General features: G+C 38.7%; 1 long non-coding RNA gene across 1 annotated transcript in view; it reads right to left on the bottom strand.

Moving 5' to 3' along the window:
• Positions 1-692: 692 nt before the first annotated feature.
• The window catches only part of LOC311606182, a 56,753-nt gene continuing 43,132 nt past the window's right edge, over positions 693-14,313 (bottom strand). The window contains exons 6-7 of the long non-coding RNA XR_014782246.1: positions 3,110-3,180; positions 693-889 (exon numbers count right to left, since the gene is read on the bottom strand). This is a non-coding gene — a long non-coding RNA (uncharacterized lncRNA). The remainder of the gene's footprint in view (positions 890-3,109; positions 3,181-14,313) is intronic.

The raw sequence follows: 14,313 nt of genomic DNA, 5'->3' as shown, positions 1-14,313 counted from the left end.
TGATGGATTAGGTCTTTGTTTTTGTTCTGGCAGGAGGTGCTGTCTGTGTGCTGAGCTTTATGGCCTGAGTGGTACTTCCACTGTGGAGTCAGTTGTGCTAAGTCTGAGGACCTACTAAGGTCTGGGCATCTGTGATAAGAAGTTTATGCCAATGAAAGTAAAGAGCCTTTCTTATATAGAATGGGGGAAATCAAGGATTAATATAAAAACACTAACCTGGTTTTGATAATCAATATGCTGCTCATTCTTAGACAAACAGATGTGAATAAATTTAGAAAGGATTGAAAAAAGACTTCTAAGCTTTAATTCTGTTTTTCACAAATAATCTGAAATACTATTAAGTATTTCCTTGTGCTTCTGCAGCTTCTTCTATTGTTTTTTTCCTTTTTCTTTTTTTTCTCTTTTTTAAAGTAATTTATTTTTTATTTTTAAATTTCTTTTTATTTTTTACATATACATTTATATTATTACACATATATACAACACACTACCTATAGCAAGAAGAACCATGACATAACCAGAAATTATATAAATGTTATAGTCTTAGTGTTTTCATTATTTGTATTTAACAGCCTTAAAGAAAACATCTTTCCTATCTTGGTGCATCTAAAATTCTGAATGTAAATCAATCTCCATCACATTTTGTCATTATCAACTTAAGACATCTATCTAGACCTAAAAACATATTAACCCCTAAACAACTAAGCTTCATTGTAAAACTAAGCTACCTGGTCTTCAATTCCATCAGAGACTTGAGAAGGAATAAACTTGATTACCTGAGTATGCCGGAAGTGCAGGTTAGTAGTTTCCCAAATGAGAAGATGACAAGGATCTTCTATTCTTTTTTCAAATACTAAATGAATCTCTTTCCATGTAGCTGTTTGGGGAGCTAAGCAAAGATAAGGACATAAAGTTTATTAAATTTCAACTTCTCATTTTCCAAGTAGAAGAAGCATGTAATTCAGTTTGTATCTCCTCTCTGGAATATAGCACTTGTACCTAAACCCCAAACCTAAAGGAAATAAATATTTTAAATATAGTCTACTAGCTATAAATGTGGCCAATCATAAAAATCAGTTCCATTAAAATATTATGAGATTTTTCTTTAGTTTTTTTTTTTTCAGTTCATTTGCGTAGTTCTTAAGTATAAACTTCATGGATGAAAATGTTATGTCTTGATGTCAAAAGTTTGGGCATAGGAATGCTTTGCATCTAGTTGAGTTATCAACCAAAGTGATCCAATGGAAACTCCCAAACAACTCAGGCTGTTGCTAAAACTATTGGTTGCTTCCCACAAATGGATGGTAAATCCCTGTGGCTGAAGACAACATCTACATAGCTCATGGAACACCGAGAGCCTTCCCTCCTACTGATGAGTGCTCATGTTACCAGAAGAGAAAGGTAAACAGCAACCCAGCTAAAAACCCTCTAATCAACCATGGTGATTGTACAGTGACTGCTAATAACGTTCTGCTCTGCCCGTAGATCAGGGTCTCACTCTGCCGGCATCAGAGAAGCTCCCGCCTGCAATAGATATTAATTCAGAGAACCCAGCTGGGAAATGTGCAGAGAGTGAGAGAGACCTTGGGACATTTAGTCCAAGGCAGGCATACAACATGCGTAGCACAAGCTGGATGAGGCCCTCGTACTGAAAGGCGGAAGTGGACATAAGCTCCTATCACTAGCCCAGAAGAGCAGGAGGGAGTAGGGCCAGGATAGGTTTTTTATATACCAAGATGACTGTGACAATAGTCGGGGAGCAGGTACCCCTCAGTCTTAGACCTAGGGGAGGGGAATAGGGTGAAAGCAGGAGGGAGGGAGGAACAGGAGGATACAAGTGATAACAATTGAGTTGTCATCTGAATAAATTAATAAATTTTTTTAAATTCTCAAAATAAAATAAAAATTAAAAATAGAAACAAAAACGTATAAATAAAAATTAAATTGATCTCTATTGAAAGAAGAAAAAAGAAAAGTATAAAGGTCTATCTTCCAGATCTTTAAAGAAGAGCTAAAACTAGTGTTACTCAAATTATTCCATAAAATAAAAAAGGAATGGAAGCTACCAAACTTAGTCCTATGTCATATTACTGAGCTACCAAAAACAGATATAAACAAATAAATAGATGGATGGATGGATAGGTAGATAGGTGATGATAGATAGATAGATAGATAGATAGATAGATAGATAGATAGATAGATAGATCACCATAGAGAAATCATACTAAGAATATTGAGAAAAATCAAGAAAATAACCTCATTTACAATATCTTCAAAAAACGTAATGCCTAAAAATATACCAAGCGAAAGAGGTAAAAGATGTCTACAATGAAAATGTTAAAACACTGAAGAAAAACCTGAAGAAGGCACTAGAAGATAGAAAGGCATCTCGTGTCCGTGCTTTGGTAGAATTAATATTGTGAAAATAACCATGTTATCAAAAGTGATCTACAACAATATGTTTCAAAAATATCAGTGGCATATTCTTTATAGATGTAAGGAAAAAGATTGCAGCCAAGCAATGGTCTCAGAAGGTGTCCATCTCTGTGATAAGACAGCTTGAGGGAGGGTTGTTGTATCTCGTTCATCCATATAGCAGCCCATTGCTGAGGGAAGTCATGGCAAAACCCAGAGTCAGAAGCTACTGGCCTGCTCTCCATGGCTTCCCAATCCTGATTTCTTGTACCATCCAGGACCCAGTGACTAGAAATAGCACCACCCATGCTGGGCTGGATTCTCCCAAGTCAATCATTAATCAAGAAAATGCCCCACTGACCAATCTGATGGGGGCATTTTTTTTTTTACTGAGATTCCCTTATCTCAAATGATTCCAAATTGCGTTGCACTGACATAAAACTAGCCAGCAGAGCATAAAGAGTAAAACTAAAGTATCTGCATACCTGATTTCAAATTATGCCTCAAAGCCATAGAAACAAAACAATGGGGCCACAAAAGTAAACACAAAAACAAATAGATCAGAATAAAGAATTCCCCCCACCCTGCCCATCCCAAAAAGCTTATGCAACTACAATCAATTTATTTTGGATAAAGGTAGCAAAAAATATACATAAAAAGACAGCTTCTTCATTAGAGAAAAGTAGGTACTTACATGTAGACAAACAGAACTAGAGGTTTATTTTTCACACTGTGTGACCATCAATTCAAAGTGGACCAGATGCCCTACATAGTATAAAACAAAAAGCTTTAAGACTTCTAGACTCAGAGAACAACATAGAAATAACAGTGTAAGATACATACACAGCGAGTGGCTTTCTTGATAAGACCCCAACAACTCAGGAAATAATAGCAAGAATTAATGAATGGGAATGCATAAAATTCAAAATCACCACAAGAAAAGAAACAGCAGAGTCAACAGATAGTCTACAGACTAGGGGCAGGGGGTGGGATCCAATAGGAAATAAATGCCTAAAATATGCAAAAAAATGTAAAAACCTAAATACAAAAATCCACAACCACCTAATGGACAAGTAAGTTGTGAAGACAGTTCTCCAAAGAAATACAAGCGGCTGTTAAATACATGAAAAATGCTTAGCTTTCTCATGCTGAAAGGAAACTCAATTGTTGTTGAACATCTGTCCCACGGTGATCAGAATGACTGCCGTCAAGCAAATAAACAGCAAATGCTGACAATGATGCAGAACAGGAAAGGCAGCCATTTGTGCACTGTCCATGAGCATCGCCAGGGAGGCCACCGTGGAAATCCTTACTTAGATGGAACTCAGGATGGAGCTACGCCCCTTGTAGGCATCTGTACTCACAGGACGGGAGTCCCAACCAACATTTCACACAGATACCTACACACCTATGCTCATTGTGGCAGAAGTCACAAATGTTTTCATGGCACTAACCCTGACACCTGTCAGCGGCAGATGCATGGACAAGGAAAATGTGTGTCTTCAGCAGTCTCATCAGATGTAAAGAAGAGTGACATCATGCCATTTGCAAGAAAGTTGATAGACCTGGAGATCAATACATTAAACAGAATAAGCCAGATGCAGAAAGACAAACATGTGTTTTCTCTCATGTAAAATCTAGATTTTTTTTAAAGGAATGAACATAGAAAGGGGATTAGAGGAAAAGAAGGGAACTGATAGAAGGAGGTGAAGAAGAGGGAAAATGTGGTGCATATAATCAGAGTGTAGCAAATGATATAAATATTTGAAGATGTCATAGTGACTCCCATTGTCCTGCATAATGAATATACATTAATTAAAAATTGGCCTATATAAAGTATGGAATCTCTAACATAGGAAAGATTCAATGAGTCACTGAGAACTATCAGAATCACATATGACATTTTCATGGCAATCATAGTACACAATAGTTGTAGCTTTGCCATTATATCGAGGAAATTTCTCAACTGTTTCCCAAACTTCTTTCACAATAAATATTTATTCACTGTATCACAATTAACATCGATAAACGCTAGTTTAAAAGAAATATTTTATAATTATAACGATACAGTTTGAGTCTGGGTTCTACCAGTATATTAAAGATAACAGAATGTATATACAACACCTTAATTGTAGGCTCAACTTTCTTAGCAAATATATTTTATTACGAACTTATTAACCAAGCATACATCACTTATAATCCAACTAACTGAAACAATAGGAAAAGAGGATTAAAGAATACAATAACAAAACCATAAGGATATCAGTTCTGAGGAATGATTCTCCTGGCATAATCAGCAGGATTTCTTCTGCTGGAACCTGGAGTAACCAGAACCTGGAACCTCAGCAGGAGGCCGGAGTCCCGAAGCCTTCCCTCAAGCAGTTCTCTCTAGGAGCATCTTGAAGTGGAGCAATGAACAGCCAAAACTATCCTAAGTCTCCAAAGGCCCCACCTCTTGTTTTTGGCTCACATTTATACCTCCTCTCAGCATTTGTTCAAGGATGTTTTTCAGCTGCTTAATAACCAATCTCCCCCACATGGTGGTTTGACTTCTAAGGGAATAAACATCACCTGCTCTCACAAGGCTTTTTTCTCATCCCCCACTTGTGATCTAAACAAAAAACATGTTTATCTTTCCTTCACTTAATCCCAAATCCTTACATTTCAATTTAAGTTTGTCTCTCACTGGTGAATAACTAATTAATAAACTAAAAAAATGTGAGAGATAAAAAGCAACTCTACTGTACGCAGATTGTGTGTATCCAATTGCAGGCCAGCAACCTTCATGATGTAGTTCCCAGGATCCCTCTGCGTATTGGCATCCAGCTGGCACAATTGGGAAAATAAAAGTGGAGAAAATCCAGGGGTTTTGTGGATCCAGTTACCCGTTTGTGTTCTATTGTCCAGAACTTTGTCTTATGTCAAATCTAATTATAAGAAAAATTGGACAATGTTGGCCCAGCTGTGCCCAGAATAAATAAGGTGGTTTTCTCAGAAACTAACCATCAAATGTCATAACCAATCGTTAGCTGAGTAACCTGCAAAAAAAAAAATTAAACTCCACAGTTGTCTGCATAAAATTGAAATCTTATTTTTCATTTCATCAAAAACATCAGTTTTTGACCAGCACTGTTATTTTGGGTACCACAAAGAAAGGAAATGTTGCAGTCAATTAAATTGAATGCAATGCAGTAACAATCACTAGAGATGTGCTAGTTTAGTTTAAAACATGTGCTGGGATAAGTATATGACTTTGGTTTTATGAACTAGAGTGATACCTGTCCCCTTCAAATTTAAGACTAAATAACATGCTAAGTAATAGCTCATACTGCAGCAAAGGTTAAATGAGACATAACAATAAAATAGTTACATATTAACTGAAACTATATGACACCCTCACACAGGGGATGGGGGGGAGAGAGAGAGAGAAAGAGAAGCAAGCAGAGAGACACAGACACAGAAAGACAGAAAGAGACAGAGACAGAGAATAACTGGGTTTGAAAAATACAAAGCAAATATGAAGATATTTTTGTATCTTCCAAGAAGATGACTATATCAGACAGCAATTATTCCTAATGATGGTCACAGAGAGGCTCCCTGGCATTAATATGGATCTTTCAAAGTCCTCTTCTGATGATGCTCAACAACTCAGCTTGCTTGTACAATGTTGACACTATAAAATATAGAACAAGAATTTGAGGAAGTATCTGGTCAAGCATTACCCAGACTAAACTGTGGGTCCTCCAAATTATATGACTTCCCTGATTCTTTCCCATCCTCACTCCGGAAACAAAGATGATGGTGGTTCTAATCTCTGGGTAGGGTTGTAAAATTTAAATGAGACAGTGCAGGTGAGCATTCGATGGATACATTGTGATTAGGATCAGTGCTTTTAACCCTATTCACCTGTGCCTTTAGATTCCATAACGTGAGTCACTGACCAACAGGAACCACATAGGCTTGCAAAGACCAACAAGAAGCAAAGCCTTATCAACAAATTTCCCTCTCACTTTTTCTCTTCACCCAGCAACATGGTAGTATCAGATCCGCCATGGCCTTTCACTGGGCTTTTAGGAAAGAAGTTGGCTTACTCGGTATCCCATTGTGAAGAGACACCATGACCATGAACTCTTTAAAGAACAGCGTTTAGCCAGGGCTGGCTTACAGTTTCAGAGGGTTAGCTCATTGTCATCATGGTAAGAAACATGGCAGCATGCAAGCAGACATGGTGCTGGAAAAGTAGGCTTGAGAGTTCAACATCTGGCCCTGCAGGCAGCAGGAAGAAGGAGACATTGCACCTAGCTTAAGCTTTTGAAACCCCAAAGCCTACCCCCAAATGACACACTTCCACTTCCTCCAACAAGGCCACACTGACTCCAGCAATGGCACACTTCCTCCAACAAAAACACGCCTCCTAAACCCTCCAGGTAGTGACACTCTCTAATGACCACACATTTAAATAATGAGCCTGTGGGAGCCATTCCTATTCAAACAACTACAGAGCTCTTATATTCCTAATTTTGTTCAGATGTATTCCAAAAATAAAGACCATAAGTAAAAAAAAAAAAAATATATATATATATATATATATATATAAATGGGGTTATGGGTCATCAATAGAGCCATATGATTTTCAACTCTAAAACTAGCATTAACACGATTTGTAAACAAGAAGAAATAGATACATAAAAACAGACATTTGGATAGCATAAAAGGTCACCACAGAGTTGGAAGTTGTCATTCAATCTAAAAAAATCCTCATCCTCATCTACCAACTAAAACCATGCCTATATACTCAGATTCTATATGTATAGACAAATAGGAATCTACTGCTCAGCAGGTAAAAGGAATTCATGGGAATGTTAGTTCTATTGACCAATATACCCCACAGAATACAGCTAGTTCTTGTTTCCATGAGTAAACAAGATCTATACCTATGTGTTTATTGACTAATCTATTGGTATCTCCTTAGCAGTTAACTTCACAACTACTGTAGTCTGTTTTGTAATTCATTAAAGGTGTGAATCTTCCTTCAAGGAAAGAGAAACACTCCCCCCCCCCAAAAAAAAATGCCCTTGGCCAGTGCTAATTCATATTCATTTTACTACTGTTCAATAGACCAAAGATTTATCTTATTTGGCATAACCAATACAATACTACAAGTAGGCATTTTCATCTGAAGTGCGCTACCTGGGCATCTTCTCTCCTTAAACAATTGACCAAAAGCTGCCAGTAGTTCATTAGTAGTGAACCTACCACCAAAGAAGTCGTCCTCTAAAGCACAGTAGGGTTCTATTACAAGCATTCTATCTCAATTTTTTTTTCCTGATGATTAAAGGGGATTTTAATTATACAATCAATGAGAAAATAGATAGAAACCATCTGGAAATTCCACAGCTTTCTGCCAAAGAATTTTCTTTTGTTTTACATATCAATGACTTAAGCTAACAAAGGAATCTTAGTGCCAGTCGTTTGTCCTTGGCAGAACTGAAGCTTTTTATGTTATGAAAGATCTTTTAAATTTACTGATTGAGAGTCAAATTATCCCACATGGTCAGAGAATTAGCCTCAACATTTTCCTACACATAAAAGTAAGAACAAAGAGCGTTTTTAATTACTTGATCTTTAAAGCATACAAAATTTAAGTCCCTTTGTGCTGTAATGTTTTTACTAATCAGGGTGGTCAAAACTCAAAAACACTTTCTCTTTGTGAGGCATTGATGGGAAATGCCTAACCAATGAGATACTAAGAAGAAACCATGAGAGATTTCTAGGTGTTGGAAGTCATATTACTGTGTCTTAGGAAGGCTGGTCTGTTTAAATTAAGCCTTTAGAAAACTCCTGTAGAGAAAGGTCCCTGGAAACAGCTGCTCTTAGTGGAAAGTGTGGTGCATTGCTGAAGAAAGCAAACTCAACGTTAAGACCCAAACCAACAGTCTAGTCAGAAACCAATCTACTTCTGTTAACATTAGTATCCTAACCAATAGTCTAGTCAGAAACTAATCTCTACTTCTATTAACAACCTCTACTTCTATTAACTACCTACAAGGAAAGAAGCCTTAGTCAGAGACTCTGCCTACAATGATGCCACACTTCGCTGCTGAACTCCATAAGTCATGCCGACTTTAAAAACTGGGTTTGTTCAACTATAGAGCATGCTCTGTGGAATCGGCAGGACTCATTGACTTAACAGATGAATTTAGTAGCTGAAGAATACTACTTAAAATGAGATTATCTGTGCATCGTAGTATGTCTATCCTGTGCTATATGGCTAATGTCCACTTATACGTAAGTACATACCATGTGTGTCTTTCTGGAGCCTAGCAGAGTTGTCCTCAGAGAGGCTCCACCCAGCAGCACCTCGAAACAGATGCTGAGACTCACAGCCAAACATTAAGTGTTTGTGGAAAAGTGGGGGGAAGGAGAAAGGGCCTGGAGGTGACAGGAGCTTCACAATAAGCCCAGCAAAGCAAACTAACCAGGGCCCGGAGGGGCCTGCTGAGACTGAAGCACCAAACAAGGACCTTGAATGGACTGGTCCTAGGCCCTCCAGAAAGATGTAGCCGATGGGCAGCTCAGGCTTCATGTGGGTCCTCTAGTAAGGGAAGCAGAAGCGAGGGCTGTCTCTGACATGGACTCTCTTGCCAGCTTTTCGATCATTTCCCCCTGGTGGGACTGCCTTGCCACGTCACAGGGGAAGGGGAGAAGCTCAGTCCTGAGGTGACTTGATGTGCTGGGGTGGGTGGGAAAGGGAGCTCCTAATTACTGAGGAATGGTAAGCGGGGGAGCTTGGGACCAGGAGATGAGGTGGGATGGGGCTATAACCAGGATGCAAAGTGAATAAATTAATTTTTTAAATGGGAAAAATGAAAGTATCTTTTACCATATAGAAAAAGTCACTGTTGTTTATATTTTTTAAGTTTGAGTAAAACCAATATGTTTTTTAATTTTTGAAGAACCTCCAAGCTGATCTTCATATTGGCTGGACTAATTTATAGACTCTTGTGCTAGTGAAAAAGCTTTTCTCCCCCGCCCCATCCTTCCAGGAATTGTTGCCTGTTTTCTTTCTGGTAGCCATTCTGACTGGGGAAAGATACAACTCATTCAGCTTTTGGGTTGGAAGAGGTGGGGCTGTTTGGGGTTTGTTTGTTTCTTTGTTTTTGAGATAGGATCTCACATAGCCCATACTGGCTTAAAACTTACTATGTATCCAGAGATGGCCATAAATTCTTGATCCTCCTGTCTTCACCCAGGATTACACGCATGTGTCACCATGTCCAACTCCTGCATGAAGTTTTAATTTTCATTTCCCCAGTGGTTAAAGATGGTAAACACTTTTTCATGTATTTATTAGCTATTTGTTTTTCTTCATTTGAAAAGTGTCCTTTCACTTACAATATCCACTTACCAACAGACGAATTGATAAGGAAAATGTAATGTATACGAACAATGCAGTCCTGATCATAAAAAGGAATGAAATGGTATCATTTGCAGGAAGATGGATGGAACTGGGGATCATTAGGCTAAGTGAAACAAGCCAACCACACACAAACAAGGAGTACCTCATTTTCTGTCATGTGCAAAAGGTAGGAAAGAGAAAGGAGAGAGCGCAAGTAAGAATGCAGGAAACTGAAAAGGGAACAAAAGAACTACAAGTAAAGGTGTGGAAGGGCGAAGGAGAAAGAAAGAGGAGAGATGAGTAATACAAAGGACTAATATGATCAAAGCACAGTACATGCATACGTGGAAATAATGTCACGAAACCCCATATTATGTGAGTGTGTGCACGTGTGTGTGTGTGTGCATGTGTGTAATTTATGAAGTTAAACCACAAAGGTTTTCAAAGTTATCTTAAAGACTTCAATAGAAGATTTTTTTTAAATCGTTGAACTGTCACCAACTCTGTAAGATACAGAAAAAAGATTTTGACTAAGAAATATCTCACACACACACACACACACACACACACACACACACACACAAAATCCATGTTCCTTCTTAGAAACTACTGAAATCACTCTGAATAAAAGGCCAAGGAAAGAAAATGGCATACTATTACTAAATTGAGATTACCTTATTAGCCTCAAAGAAAACACTTCCCAATTTACTATAATCATGAGCTTTGTTATTGTATTATTGCTTCAAAACCCCCTTAAGTTAATATTAAAAGTACAAAAAGAAGTCTAAATTTAACTCCTTATGTGGGGTCCTAAGAAACTGGCCCCCCCTCAAGGACATATTTTTATTATATTATAAAAGGTTTCGATGAAGAGATTCTAAATTAAATTAAGGGCCCCCTTAAGCACATGATGAAATAATTTTGTCTTCACCTTAGTGTACAGATCCTTGATGACTGCCAGATTTTAAACTGTACAGCTCCATACAAATTGAACAAGATATATTAAAGAGCTTTAAAAATAAAATAAACACGTGACAAGAAAGCTAGATGATGAGTCATATTTTACAAATATATGCTGAAAGGTTACTATACATGGTAATGTTGTTAGAAACTAAAGAGTAAAGATTTGCTGGGACAGCGAGGGGTGGAGCACCATGTGCTAGGGCCAGAGTCTTACGTATACTTTGCTTTGCTCAAAACACCTGGCCTAACCCATGCCATCTTAAGAAAAGTTGTTCCATAAACCATGATCTCATTCTCTTAAGCCTACTTTGAAGAGTAAATGGGATTGTAAAAGTGACGTGCCTGCCATAGTGCCGAGCTTACAACTGATACTCAGTAAATGTGAGCCCTGGGTCTTGACCTTGACGGGAATGCAGGAGGGTTTGCAGGTTTGAGACCAGCCTTCACAAGTTAGCAACACCTGCTCAGTGACAGAGCAGTTTCATGCTGTCTGCAAAGCTCTGGATTTAATATCTAGTGCCACAAAAATAAAAAAGGACACAGACTTTCAAGTTTGAGAGCTGAATTTTAATGCAAGCCCTTCCATTTTCCTGCTCTGTGATTTCATAAAATCTGGACTTCCTATAGTCTCTATTTAATCATCTCAACTGAAGCAACAACAGCCACGGCACATGGCTATTGTGAAATTCGCTCAGGATATCCTATTTAGAAGGCATATAATATACTGGACAGCCACCTATGCTCAACTACATACTCATTCTTTATAGAAAGCTCTATGAGGGGATTGCTCCATTGTCATGAAGTCAAATGTTAATACTACGTAGATAATTTGCCTTCTCTATCCTCATCAAGATCCCCTTTGATTTTCCCACTCCAGTTCACAAGCTCTGTGTCTCCACAGCAATCCCCGGCTTCCCCAGGCCTTGTATCCGTGCCTCTTCTCCACTTCTTCCCTGCCCAGCTCTCATGCTTTAGGACAAAGTGGCTCATCATACCTCGAGCACTTCTCACTCAGGAAATAGGCTACCTTCAGAGTTAAATACTTAGAACCTCATACTGAGATTTCAGATCATAGGTCTAATTTTCAACAGGAGGCACATCACCTTCGCTTTACTATGTGTGGGACTTTGAATTCTAATACTCAGAGTTTACTTACTGCTGGACAGGGAATGCTCTGCTAACTGCTTTCCATATATGGCTGGCTAACTATTATAATAACCATCTCTGCTATGTGGGAGAGATGCTTTTTTTTTTTTAGTAGAAAATAGTTCCACAGAAAAAGCCTTGCTCCTGATTCCAGGACAGATGCAAAGCCAGGACTATTCCATCTACTGAATCAAGTTAAATGTCAGAAAGCTCATGGACAGGAGAGCTAGAAGGAACCAGTAAGGAGCTGTTTCTAAGAAAGAGGACATGATCTTTCTGTGCCTATGCAGAGCCTGCATTTGTACTTCACAGCTCTTACGTGGACACAATATTACCATTGACCTATTGTCCAAGAAAGTTGAATTTCTCCAAATCCTGGTTGCTTTCTCAAGTGAAAGAAAAGCAGAAATAACTATGTTTTGGCCATTTAGGATAATTGATTTTCTTTAAAAGACCAAAAAAATCTTTTTTAAAAAAAAGGCAAAGATTTCTTCCATATTTGACCACTTCCCCTTGGTGGGGAGGCCCGGTGGCACTCAGGGAAAGGATAAGCAGGCTATCAGGATGAGACTTTATAGGCTGTGACGATATGGTGGGGAAGGAGGTCCCCTTCTGCATTGACCTAGGGGAGGGGAATAGGGTGAAAGAGGGAGGGGGAGGAATGGGAGGACACAAATAAGGGGATAACAATGGAGATGTAATCCAAATAAATTAATTAAATAAAAAATAAACAATTTTTTAAATTTTTTAATTGAAAAAAATTTTAAAGGCAAAGATTTCTTAAGATGACGTGAAGGCTTCTCAAGTGATGAGCAATGCTCAGGTGGAGGTCCGAGTCCTGAACCCAGGAGAGACCTGCCGAACGCACTAACACTCATCGTTTTCTCATCAACTCATTCTGCTGGGATGTCATTCTTCTTTCAGAGTATTGACTTTATTTTTCCTTGATCAAATGAAGTTATTTGCTTGAATTGGTCACCCCTATTCCAGGCAATTTATGTTTCCCCAAGTTGAATATCATAAATCCAACTGTGAACAAGTGAAACTGATTTAATTAAGGAAATTGGGTCACGCATCTTTTAAGGATTTAATGCAATTAAAGTTGTTCGTTTTCTCTCTCTTTTTTTTCCCTCTAACACAAAGTATTTTCATTGAAGCCGTTTCGCCGCAACAGCTTAAAAACTAGTTAAAAGGCATCTTTTGCACACATGGAGCTTAGCACCATCTACAACATGAACAGTACTCTCATGTCTTTGTAGGTACTTGAACGTACTTTTGAAAAGCAGTCTGGCTCCTGGGTGCTCTTCCAGGATAGGCGAGCTTCTGCTGCCACAGTCAGGAAATGTAGGGAGGGCACTATTATAACTAAGCTGACCAGACGTTCACCTGAAGCATCACCTCTTCCCTGACGACCCCTTTATCTTACAGCCCAAAATTAGGCACAAGGCCTCCGCAGGCAACTCAAAGTTCCGCAGGCAGTGTTAGAGGTTCTTGATTGGACATTCATTGACACATTGATGGCATTCTGCCTTCTGCCCGTGAGTTCTAGCTCACAAGATGAGCTGACTAGTTTCGAACAGGGTAGTGGTCTAGCTATGATATCCATCAAAGTCGTTGGCCAGAAAGAGTTAGAGCTTCTGCCATGTTGTCTATAATCTTCTCCTTATCTGGGATTCTGCTTCTCCAACATTGATTTCTTACTATAATCCCCCCAAAGGTTATTCTGATCCCATCATTAGAAATGGTATTCTTTATTATTTATTCTATCATTTTGATTAAGACATTACTAAGACACACTCATTCAACCTGCTTCCCAAACAAACATCTTAAAATCATATTTTATCAAGCACATGCCCTTGGAATTATTAAGATGGTTTATAATGACCTGAGCAGACATTTTTGACTTTTGTTAGTGTGTGAGCCAGCAGCTATTTTGTTGTTTCTTTCCTGTCCCCACCTTAGATTTACTGATTCAGAAAGAAACTAGACCAAAGCTGGTGGTTTGGTTTCCGCAAAGGATCAAATCATAAGTATTTTTTAACTTTTTTGTTTGATTCTTTGTGACACCATGCACCCCAACCCTACTCGTCTCCTCATCTCTTCATAACCGCCCTCCCTCCTTGCAACCTCCTCCTAAAAGAAAATAAAAATTTTAAATTAGAGAAATTTAAGTTAAAAATAAGCAAAACAAAGCTGCCCCTGCTCCTCACTGATTGTAGCACCTGGAAGAGTAGGCCCTGAATTTCACCTGGGCATCACAGTAGAGCTGGCTCTGGTTGTAAGGGGCTGGGGATGGGCATGGGAGAGCCAGCCTGAGGGTGTGAAAGCAGGAGAGTTGGTCCTGTCCCTCCCCAGGGTAAAGTGCAAGAGCTGTCCCTGGTGGCCCTGGT

Source organism: Acomys minous (genome assembly GCF_964271855.1).
Source record: "Acomys minous genome assembly, chromosome: 9".
Classification (NCBI taxonomy): Eukaryota; Metazoa; Chordata; class Mammalia; order Rodentia; family Muridae; genus Acomys; species Acomys minous.
Note: the sequence above shows the minus strand (reverse complement) of the source record. Positions and strands in the feature narration are given on the sequence as shown.